Below are 12598 nucleotides of genomic sequence, written 5' to 3' on the forward strand. Positions count from 1 at the left end.
GGATTATTTATAATGATTTCAAGTTTAACATGGAAAAATATAAGGCTTTTTCTAAATAAATAAATATAATCACATTTAAGTGAGAAGACAAACTCTTCCAATAATAATAGATTGGATTATTTATAATGATTTCAAGTTGAACATGGAACAATATAAGGCTTTTTCTAAATAAATAAATATAATCAAATTTAAGTTGGAACACAAACTCTTCCAATAATAATAGATTGGATTAGTTATAATTTTTGAGAATTAGAAAATAATTATATAAATTATTTTTTAGTGAAATAAATAAATATATTATTATTTATGTAAATTAAAGTGATTATAAAAATAAAGTTTCTAAATAAAAACAAAAACCATTTATTTTATAATATAGTTAATATTTTATGTATTTTTATGATAGAAATATATCATAATTTTATATAGTTTTTTATATGTTTTTTTAAAAAGGTTGTGGGTTTAAAATTATATGAGTAGAGTATGTACATTTTTATAGATTTTAGTAGTCATACTTTTGAGTGGAGGAGTCTTTTGTCTTACAAATCAGTATAGATTTATCTTAATTTCAAATTTATTAAGCCCAGAGTGAGATCAAATCTCTTGAGGTGCAAACTTCTCTTAGAGTACAAAACTTGAAAAAATGTTTTCAGCTCGAGAGATTTGATCCCTGTGGTTTTATACTAGTTCTTTCTATATGTATATCATGTCTAATGTTTTTGTTGTTTAAATTGTATATTTGAATACATAAATTTTGTGTTTTCTTTAACTATGATTTTAAAATAAATTTATTATTATTGTTTACATAATGGGAAAAACTATCATAACTCAATTGTTAAACCAACAATGAGGGCAATCATCACTCGCTACTATCTGTGAATGCAGACTGACTCATCACCTCCTCCACCCCATACACTCTGTCCTCCTCCAGTGGACACTCCAAAATATTAGTGTAGAAATATGTAATAAAATAGTGTGGGATAGCTATTACTAACTTTCAACAATTTGATGGCAGTTCTTTGGCTTCTTGGGCTTGAGGATCGCATTCTCCACAATAGCTTTGTTACTTTGTTGTTCTTTTTGGAATAGCCCTTTGATGGCCCCTTGTTCCCTACCTTCCTTGGCTTTGATGGCTTCTTTGGCTCTTTGTCCCCTACCTTCCTTGGCTTCCAAGTGTTTTTTATTTTTTATTTTTCATCTCCATCCCCTTTGTATTCACTATTACACTTCTGGGTTTCTTTTGTGGAGGGATTTTGTTGGCCTGTTTGATTGTTATTTCACAGAGTGTTGGTGCATTTCCTGTGACCCGGGTTACATGAAAGCCCACTCCTACATCCAGGCTTTCCTCTCTTGGAAAGGCCTGCTTGATTGTTGGCTCCCTTCTCATCCAATTATGGATTATTTAGAACCCTTAAGAGACATGGCAAAGCTGGATTTGCAGAGAATTTCACATCTCAGGGAACAACTTTCAATTCACATGAAGAATTAACCATGACCATCATGTTAGCTCAAACGAGAAGAATTTGAGTGTTAGAGGATGAACTAGTTTCACTAAAGAAGAGTTTAGCTGGTATGGTCATGTGGTAATGAAAAGACATAACTCTAGCCCATCAGTTACCAATGTTGATCTAGAACATGCTCTGGAATCTGCTTTGATTAATTTGGTCAAGTGAATTCATCTAAACAGAGATGCAGAAGCAGGGAAAAAATCTTTAAAATGACCCTCTTTTTCCCAAATTTTTTTTTTTTTTTTTTTATATATTTCAAGAAATTGCTGAAATTTTCTGTAGATATTACTCCTTTAAACTGTGTTTCAAATATATTGAAGCATCCAGGCTGTAGATATACTGTTAGATTGTTTTTTTTATTCTGAGATGTTCTCAACTGTTCGTACTCCTTTTTGTAGAAGATCCCTACATTCATTTAACAGCGTCCACATTGTATAGTGATAACTCTTATTTCAGATGATTTGAAAAAATACAATTTGATACAGAATATTGTGCTTCACCTATAAATAAAACACATATAACACACTCGCCAGGGAGGGGTCGAACCTGCGACTTTCTGCCCTAAAATATATCATTGAACTTATGGTTGTATACCATTCAAGTGGACGTGCCGGAGTGGTTATCGGGCATGACTAGAAATCATGTGGGCTCTGCCCGCGCAGGTTCGAATCCTGCCGTCTACGATTAAATTTGTTGTCATATAAGCGAAGGTACTCGGTGCATGTTCGAATCATTGTCGCTAGATGAGACTAACGTCGATGTTCGAATCATTGTCACTAGATGAGACTAACGTCGATGTCGAAATTTGTTTCCTGAATGAGTTTTGGCATCGACGAACCATTGTCACTAGATGAGACTAACGTCGATGTCGAAATTTGTTTCCTGAATGAGTTTTGCATCCCACTTGGGTTGACAACCCTCTCCAATTTTAGAAAACTTAGGTAGATGACAACCCTCTCCAATTTTAGAAAACTTAGGTAGATGACAACCCTCTCCAACTTTAGAAAACCTTAGAAAACTTAGGTAGATGACAACCCTCTCCAACTTTAGAAAACCCTCTCCAACTTTAGAAAACTTAGGTAGATGACAACCCTCTTCAACTTTAGAAAACTTAGGTAGATGAGGGTCATCTCAAGGATGCAACACAACCCTCTTCAATTTTAGAAAACTTAGGTAAATGAGGGTCATCTCAAGCGAAAGTACTCGGTGCATGTTCGAATCATTGTCACTAGATGAGACTAACGTCGATGTCGAAATTTGTTTCCTGAATGAGTTTTGCATCCCACTTGGGTTGACAACCCTCTCCAACTTTAGAAAACTTAGGTAGATGAGGGTCATCTCAAGGATGCAACAAAACCCTCTCCAACTTTAGAAAACTTAGGTAAATGAGGGTCATCTCAAGGAGGGTTGACAACTCTCTCCAACTTTAGAAAACCTAGGTAAATGAGGGTCATCTCAAGGAGGGTTGACAACTCTCTCCAACTTTAGAAAACTTAGGTAGATGAGGGTCATCTCAAGGATGCAACACAACCCTCTCCAACTTTAGAAAACTTAGGTAAATGAGGGTCATCTCAAGGATGCTTAAAAATATATGTCTTATTATCAATATTTGGTAAATGAGGGTGATCTCAAGGATGCTTAAAAATATCGGTCTTATTATCAATATTTGTAGAAACATTTAATTTAGACAAAGATAGAACTCAATAGGAGAATAATCATGAGGTCGCCAACCCTCTCCAACTTTAGAAAACTTAGGTAGATGAGGGTCATTTCAAGGATGCTTAAAAATGTTTGTTTTATCATCAATATTTGTAGAAACATCTAATTTAGGCAAAGATAGAACTCAATAGGAGAACAATCATGAGGTCCTTGATATTTATTGGATCATGCTTACCTCTTACCTTGCATGGGAAGGCACTATAACATCTTAAATCATTTATACTTGGGATTCCCCAGGTCATTGCAATACTTACAAGGTTTTCTTTTTCCAATTGTTCCCTTCTTACTTAGGTTATTCTTGATGTTGTCTTTTTAGGATCTTTATTTCACCTCTTTTAATGTTATCATGGCTCATTTTGGATTATAGAAGTCCTTTTTCTTGCCAATCTTTCCAAAGTTGCAAACTTCCATTGCTTTTCAACCAATATATTATATAGCCTTCCAAAATCTAGATCTTTAAATTTATTATCGAACATGCACTTTATAAATAAAAAACTTGATACATAAAAATCATAAAAAAATTGATCCATAAACTATTGTGGATATTCCATTGGATAGTTTGTCACAATAGATCTAATAAAAATAAACTGAGATCTATATTATGAAGGTTAAATTCTTTTAGATTCCATATTTATCAATTATTGATGCACTATTTATGCATGTAATAGATAAAATGCAGAAAATAGAGAAAAAAAAATATAGCCACACACCAACCACAATGAACACAAGATATACTTTGGGAAGTCCTTATAGGAGAAAACCCAATTGGAATGTGAGTTTGGTTGCTCCATTCTTTTCTCTAAAATGGAAATAATGCGAGTACAAAGGAGAAGGAACTCTCCATGGAATCACTTGAGACCTGTGGCCTAATAGCCTACTACAAAATACTAAACCCCTATGTAATGCTCTCTCACTACCACTCTCGATTGCTCTACTTTGCTACAAAACAAGATACAATCGAATAGAATAGAACCCCTTTTCCTCCTCATGGCTTGATTATAACATAGCCCAATAGCCAACTAGGGGCCAAGTTTGACTCCTCCAACTCTCAAATAGACTTACAATTTTGATCCTTCTAGAGATTTCTTCATAGTCCTCACATGGTTAGCCCCCTTTCCATGAGTCATGAGGGTTGGTGTGGCATCCTCTCAAATTATGGTGGTCACTCACGATAATTCAAATTCTAGGAAGCATAATTTTTGCATACAAGCTCTGATTAACACAATTCTTGCATCACTGGAGGGTCTTTGAATGTAGAATAGTTTCATGGGCTCCGACACTTAAGTGAGAAAAATTTACCTCCCAAAAACATCATTTAATGCCACAAAATGGCCTTGGAAAGTTTCATACTCTGATTCTCCAAAGTAGGTCGCACCATCAAAACAACTTTTCCAAATTGATTCCTCCAAATCTTCTACTCTGAAAGCATTGAAATGGATGAAAAATTATATAATGATCCAATTCAAATCATACCTCCACATCTGGGGAGGATTTTTGTCCCCAAAAGCTTTATTGTATAAGGTGATGGAATTTTTTCTCTACTTTCTCCTTGGAGTACCATTTAGCCTTGCCTAAAAGTTGTCCTTTCAACCCAATCTGACAAATGTCACACTACCCTTGTATTGTACTTCTAGACTTCTTCGGCAAAATTGTCTCCTTTGTTAAACTCTACTTGGGCAATTGGAGCTAAATCCTTTATGCAAGGTAGGATCTGGTCCTCTTCCTAATCCAACATGGAAGACTCATAGAGGTTGAGATATTTGACATCCTACATTGTGTAAATGTGCATGTATGGGGATAGATTGAGTATATAGGCATTATTTCCCACCTTTTCTACTACCTATAAAGGACCATGTTGTAGAGCCTTGACTTTGTCACTAAGACCCTATAACCTCCCCTTGCTCGATTGTGACCATACTCTATCTGCCACTATGAATGAATTCTTTGTTCTTTGTTGATCATGCTTGGACTTGTACTTTTCCTCTGACTTCTTCAATGTCTCTAGTACTTTCAAATTGATATACCTAATATTCTCAACAAATATTCCTTCTCGTAATACATCTCTAGTGAGATCTCGCCTCACTCCTACTTTTTTCCATACAAAACATGTAAAGGTGAAGGTGGAAAATATCCAAAACAAGAGCCAAATGGGGACTTACCAGTAAAAGTGTCAACTAGTCTGTTATAAGAGTGTTGTACATATACAAAATTTTCATTCTAGGTCTTCATATACTTCTATCTATAACCCCTCAAAAGCTTCACTTAATTTTCGTTCATTACTTATGTTTTCCCATCTCTTTGTAAATAGAATGTTGTAGACCTCTCTAACTTCCTATCTATGGTTTCCCACAATGTAGTCCAATATACATTAACAAAATCTAGTATCCCTACCTAAAATGATGCTCCTTGGTATCCCAAAATGCACCTAGACCTATTCAAATAACAAGTTTTCTACTTCTTGAGAACACACATCATGTTGAACTTGTTAGCTACCACAATCAAGTAATCATTTCATTTCCTAGTTGTGGGTAAACCTCCCACAAATTCCATAGAAATGCTTTCCCAAGGATGAGTAGGTATAGGTAAGGGATGGTATAGACCCTATTTCATGTTACTATATTTGTTGGAATAACAAAGCATACATCATCTAATGAACCTTGCTACATCTTCTTACATTATACGCCAATACACATAACTTTGTAAGTTAACCATTGCCTTCCCTACATAAAAATGAATTGCAACCTTGGAGGTGTGAGCATCTTTGATTAGCTATAGTCGCTCCCCTTTAGGAACACAAATTTTCTCCATCTTGTAGTTTAACTCATTCTAAATACAATAATCAAATATATTGTCACCATCTCCCTCATGGCTCTCGCTCTAGAATTACTAAAACACCTCCTTGAAGTCCTCATCCTCCATATATGCATCTTTGTATGAATCATGGGTGAAAGGATCCATGTGCATCAGAGTTCCCAAAGTTGTAATTTTTTTATGTGGGTGGCTTTGAGAAAATGTCATCCAACTTATTTGTGACGTCTTTCTTATACTTGATGACTAATGAAATTGTTATAAAAACCACCATTCACTTGTAGTGCCTAGTTTATTGTAGCTTACCATGGACATGTAATTATTGTAATGCCTAGTTTATTGTAGCTTACCATGGACCTGTAATTATTGTAGTGACTAGTAATCTATGTGGATGATGACCTCCTTTCTGATCATATAATGTTTCCAGTTTTTGACAACTTGCACTAGAGCATAGAGCTCCTTGACGTAGGTATGGTAGTTGAGAACCGACCCATGAAATACTTTAGAATGGTAGCATATACGCCTTCCTTGTTGTATCAATACTGCTCCCATGGCATACCCACTTTCATTTTTCTCCACTTTAAAGGGTCATTGTAGGTTTGGTAATGCAAGAACTAGTGTTTGATTGATTTTCTTTTTTAACTCTTCATATGTCTTCTGCTAACCTTCCCCCACTAAAATATCTTTTCACTCATTACTATAGCATGGAGTGGTGTGACTACTACTAAAAATGAAGCTATGGATTTCCTCCACTATCATGTTAACCCAATGAAACTCTTGACTTTAGAGACATTTGTAAGCATAAAACACTTCATGATGGTCCCCATATTTGCAAGATCAATCTTGATCTCCTCTCCACCAATCACATAGACTAAATACACCAAATATTGTTAAGCAAACACACATTTCTTGAGATTTTCCAATAGTTGGTGCACCTGCATCGAGTGTGAGATGGTTTCCTCCCAGGAAGCACTATAAACCAATATATCATCCAAATAAACAATAACAAATGAATCAAGATAATGGAGCAATATATCATTCATCAATGTCATGAAACATAGTTGGTGCATTGCATAGACCAAATGGAGTGACTAACCAATAATAAAAGCTTTGTCTAGTTTTGAAGGTAGTCTTTCGAGTGTCCTCTTCCTTGACTCAAATATGGTAATACCCTAATTTTAAATCCAAATTGGTGAAGTATTTCACTTGTAGTTGATTCAACATACCATTCAACATATCATCAATCCTAAGTAGAGGGTACTTGTTATTGAGTGTAATCTTGTTTAACACTCTATAAAATATCGTTGCAAATTTTCTAAGTACCATCCTTCTTTGGCACAATTATGATGGGTGACCCACAAGGTGAAGTGCTTGGTTGAATCACACCTTGCTCTAGCAACTACTACAATTGCTTCGTCACTTTGTGTGCTTCTAGACTGGAATATCTGTACATCCCAAAATTAACGATGGAGAGTACAACAATAGTTGGTGTTGAAAATAGCAACAAGAAATGATAAAAATAGAACCCAAAAATTCTAATTTAATTTGTCCTTGAATTAAATTGTGAATTAAAATCGAATTTAGTCCTAACAGCTACTTGGAAATAATTAATTAAGTTATTTTGACTTAATTAGTTGGAGAAATTCAAGTTAAAAGTCTTTCTGAAGTCATGCAAGAGTTATCCCTTAAATTAAGGAGATAAGCCTTAAATTAAGGAGATAAGATTGAGTTATATTTGAGTTGTAATTAGTTAACTCAGTTTACTAAGTTAAGTCCAGTTAAATTAGTTCCAAACTATTTGAGGAACTAATAGAGAGCTATCAGTCAGTTGATGCATGCATGCACTCAACTGGTGTACTCCAGTTAGCTTAAGATTCCCTCATCAGAAACTCATGCATGTCTATTCTGAGAAAGACCCAGTTGAGATTAAAGTCAAGGACAGTGTACTCTCAGTTGCATGTGTTTTCCTATAAAGAAAACTCATGCATGCAGAAGGGATAATTCCTTGAGGATTGCGCAATTCTGATAGTGTGTGAGATCAGGTGATCATCCACTAGGTAGAAGAGGTTTTCCACTTGGTTGAAGGAGAATCATCCCAGATGAACATCGCAAGGAAATAGGAGCTTGGAGGGCAGAGAGGAAGTCTTGAGAGAAGTTGGGATTGCCTGTGAGCATCTGTGAGGATTGTACTGAGAGCTGGCTAGCTGTGAGAGCTAAGGCTTTGTGTAATTCCTATGTATTTCCACCTTGTATGATAATACAGATAGTGGGGTTTTTAGCTGAGGCTTTCCCCAAAGTATTTTCATGTGTATTGTGCATTGATTCTTCTTCTTCTGGTTATATTGTTCAGCTCGATCTTTAAGCTTCTGCAAATTAATAGTAGAAGTAGGTTATAGTATTTTGCTTTGGTTATATTGCATTATCGGGTTAACCTACAGGCAGATTTTCTACATAGGTCTTAGAGCGAGTTTTGTAGAGAATTTGCAGAATTTCTACATGGTATCAGAGCCAAGTTTATCGGACCTGTGAACAGTATACTGAGAAGAGAATTCGAAGTTTGAATTTCGGGGTTGCAGGTGCAAAGTGAATTCTTATCATACTTCAAGGTTAGACAATGGTGTTCTATGGCTTGAGACTCGAGTATGCCTTGGAAGGTAGCTCGGATTACATAGCATGGAGAGATAGAATGGAGGTTGTATTAGAAGACAATGGCTTGAAGGAATTCATTGATCATGAAATTCAAAAGCCAGCTTCAACTAATGCACAAGAGTTGGTTGAGTGGAAGAAGTGTGTGGCGAAGGCGAGATGGATCATCCTTGAGGGAGTTCGAGACCATATTGTCTCGGGTCTCCATGGCAAGGATACTCCATTTTCAATGTGGAAGACATTGAAGGACCTCTACCAGAATAGCAGCAACCAGAGGAAATTGGTGCTCAAGGATAAGCTTCGAAGAATCAAGATGGAGAAGGGCGATACTATTTCCACATATCTGAACAAGCTCACCACCTGCAAAGATGAGCTTAGCTATGTGGGAATAACCACTGCTGATGATGATATGGTGAGCCTCAAGTCTCCATGGGAAGGATACTCCATTTTCAATGTGGAAGATATTGAAGGACCTCTATCAGAACAGCAACAACCAGAGGAAATTGGCGCTCAAGGATAAGCTTCGAAGAATCAAGATGGAGAAGGGTGATACTATTTCCACATATCTGAACAAGCTCACCACCTGTAGAGATAAGCTTTGCTATGTGGGAATAACTACTTCCGATGATGATATGGTGAGCCTCGCTCTACTTGTCCTTCCAAAGAGTTGGAATAACTACCAGGACTTTGTGAATGGAAGGGAGAAACTGCAAGATTGGGAACAACTGTGGCCAGATTTGATGCAGGAGGAGATCAAAAGGAGCACACGAGATGGTTCTTCATCAAAGAATGATGATGAAGAAAATATGGCCTTATCGAGGAAGGCAAGGAAAGGGAAGGGGAAGGCTTCCCATTCCAAATCGAATTCTTCTCATGGAGGGAATAAGGGTGACATGTCTAAAATGAGATGCTTTAATTGTCACGAGATGGGACATTATGCGACTAATTGCCCATCGAAGAAGTCAAAGAAGGGATCCTCAGAAGGATCAGAAGGTGAGGCATTAGTCTCTCAATTCGAAATGGACTTTACCCTCATCGCATGCATGATGTCATCGATGATGGGTTGTGTTTGGTATCTTGACAGTGGAGCCTCATTCCACATGACCGGTGATAAAAGTTTATTCAGTACCTTGGAGGAGAAAGACCTCAAGATGCACATAGAGATGGGTGACAACGGAAGGTATAGTGTTTCAGGAGTGGGCATGGTCACTTTTCAGAGGGAGCTTGGACCTCCTCTCACCTTGACAGATGCGAAATATGTGCTTGGACTGAAGAAGAACTTGGTATCGGTCGCGATGTTGGAGGAAAAAGGCTACGATTTTGTCTTCTATAAAGGAAAGGTGTTCCTTAGACACATCACCATGAGACAGGTGAAACAGATCGGTTCACGAGTTAAGAACCTGTATGCTCTTGAGGTTCAAGATGCATGCAAAGCCTTAAGGAGCAAGGCAAATGTTAGAGACTTGGTGGTTGAGAGGGAGAGTAAATTACCTCTGAACATGCAGCCCCCGAAGAAATCTTAGACAATTTTGGAGGATCCATAATTGGAGACGTAGAGAGGAGATCGAGTGAAGAGATCCACTCATGCAGATACCTCCATTACGGGGGAATTTCGATCCAAGTGGGCAGAGGGATCACATGCAGCCATACCTCCAGGTGTGAGGTGGGGCGATGTGAAGTGATAGTCCCATGAAGGGCAGGGTCCATTGAGAGGTTTTATCTCATGGATCGTACCTTGCTATGGGAGCCCAAAGTACATAGTAGCGGGGGGAATCAGTGGGATTGATGTAGTCAGAGATCAAAGTGATAGAGGCTAGAGCAGTCAAATACTGAAGAGCGTAGAGAAGGATTGACAATAGTGCAGAAAGGAAGAGTCACTAGAAGCACAAAGTTTTCAGTTGACAAAGGCAATAGCAATCAAAGACTTTGATGACAGATGCATCAGACTGTTGAAAATAGAAACAAGAAATTCTAAATATATAAGTGCTAAATTTAGTACTGCTATAAATAGCATTTCGGGATACCTTCCTATTTTAGTTAGTCCCTGAACTAAAATAGATAAGTAAAATTCGAATTTGATCTTAGTAGCTGTTTGTAAAATAATTAATGAATTCAACTTGAGTTAATTAGTTGTAGAAAATCAAACATGAAGTCTATATGAGGACATGCAATAATTTATCCAATCGAGGAATTTATCCATTAGTTAAAGAGATAAGGATGAGTTGTAATATTGAGTTGTAATTAGTTGGCTCATTTAACTGAGTCAAGTCCAATTAGAGTAATTGTTATGTAAAAAATTAGTTAGTCGTTAATTTTAGATTTATTATTTAGTTTTAGGATTAATTAGACGAAAGGGCACGATCATAAGATCATGCCCTTTCCCCAAAGGGTGCCCGTGGCAGTATTTAAGCGAGGAAACCCCATTGTAAAAGACATCATCTATCTATTCTTTTATTAATAAATTATTTCTATATATATTTCTGTTATCCAGAAGTTTTTACACTTCATTGGTATCAGAGCCATCAAATCTTCTCGCCTGTGCAAGGTTCAAGCACCTATCTACTGCCATACTCACTGTACATCACCATTCTGTCTGCTGCGTAAACCACCAAACCCCGTCTGCATCCACCCTTCCGCCAGTCATTTTTTTTGTTTTGTTGCTGTCATCAAAATTGAACCGGCAGTAGTTCTACGGTTCCGTGTGGTGGACCTGCGGTTCTCTTGAGTAATCGCTGCGGTGATATCCGCTGTATGTTAAACCCACTGCTGCCCCTGTCCGCTGTCCATCTGCCTCGTCTGACCGCTGTTCGACTGTCCCAGCACCGTCAGCTAGCCACCGTTTCATCTGCCCAGACTTACAGTTGCATGGAATAAACGTCTGCGGGAGTGGAAGGTAGTCTGCCCACGGCTGCCGCCAATAGACGTGACGGTTCAAAACGGTTCAAAAGTTAAATGAGATATATATAAAAAAAAATTATAACGTGATTTGGTTATATATATCATATTTTAATTATATATATATAATTTAATTAAAAGTTATATAATTTATAACTTTAATTTATATATATATATATATATATATATATATATAATAATTAATAATTATAAATTATAATTATTATAATTTATAATTAAAAAATATATATATTAATTAAATTAAATTATTAAATTAATTTAATTTAATTTAAAAAAAATATTAATTAAATTAAATTATTAAATTAATTTAATTTAATTTAAATAAATATATATATATATATATATATATATATATATATATATATATATTAATTAATTAAATTAAATTATTAAATTAATTTAATTTAATTATTAAAAAAAAAAAAAGGAAGGAAAAATATTTTAGCTGACAAATAAATACACGCCTCCGCAAACCCGCTCAATGTCGACAATGACAATGGCGGATTTCCAAAAAAGGTTGCTGGATGCAGAGCAAAAGATAAATAACAACCACGACGAGGTCAGTAAAAGATTAAATGAAGTCGAGAGCAAGCTGGGGGAGCAAGCGGACAAAATCAAAAATCTTGAAGATACAACAAATCGAATAGAGATAAAAATGGAAAGTCAACATGTCCAAACAGAAGTAAACTTCAAAGAGATCTTAACAATGCTAAAAGTTCTGTGTAAAAGGTCGAATTGTACGTCCGAACAACTACAGAAAGAAGGTGAAGAGAATCAAGAACACGTCTCGTCGGATTCAACTAAGTCCACAGACTCTCATGACAAGGTTGAATCCCCAAAAAAATTAGCGACACCCCACCAAGAAGCGAGTAACACAGCCTTTACAAACAAGCAACTCTGGGATAACTTTACCAATCAACACCCTTTTTTCGCTCAACCAGTAGCAACATACCAGCGACGGGCAAAAGTCGAGATGCCTAAATTCGATGGAAACGAAAAAAACA

The 12598-nt window shown here is 36.2% G+C and overlaps 1 non-coding gene across 1 annotated transcript; it reads left to right on the forward strand.

Annotated features, from left to right (window-relative positions):
• The first annotated feature begins 2106 nt into the window (after positions 1-2106).
• TRNAS-AGA (transfer RNA serine (anticodon AGA)) lies at positions 2107-2188 on the forward strand. Its single transcript has one exon. It is a non-coding gene; the product is annotated as a tRNA-Ser (tRNA).
• Positions 2189-12598: the final 10410 nt, after the last annotated feature.

Source organism: Pinus tabuliformis, chromosome X (assembly GCF_031772625.1).
Source record: "Pinus tabuliformis cultivar Carrire ecotype Pingquan chromosome X, CPIR1, whole genome shotgun sequence".
NCBI classification, from domain to species: domain Eukaryota; kingdom Viridiplantae; phylum Streptophyta; class Pinopsida; order Pinales; family Pinaceae; genus Pinus; species Pinus tabuliformis.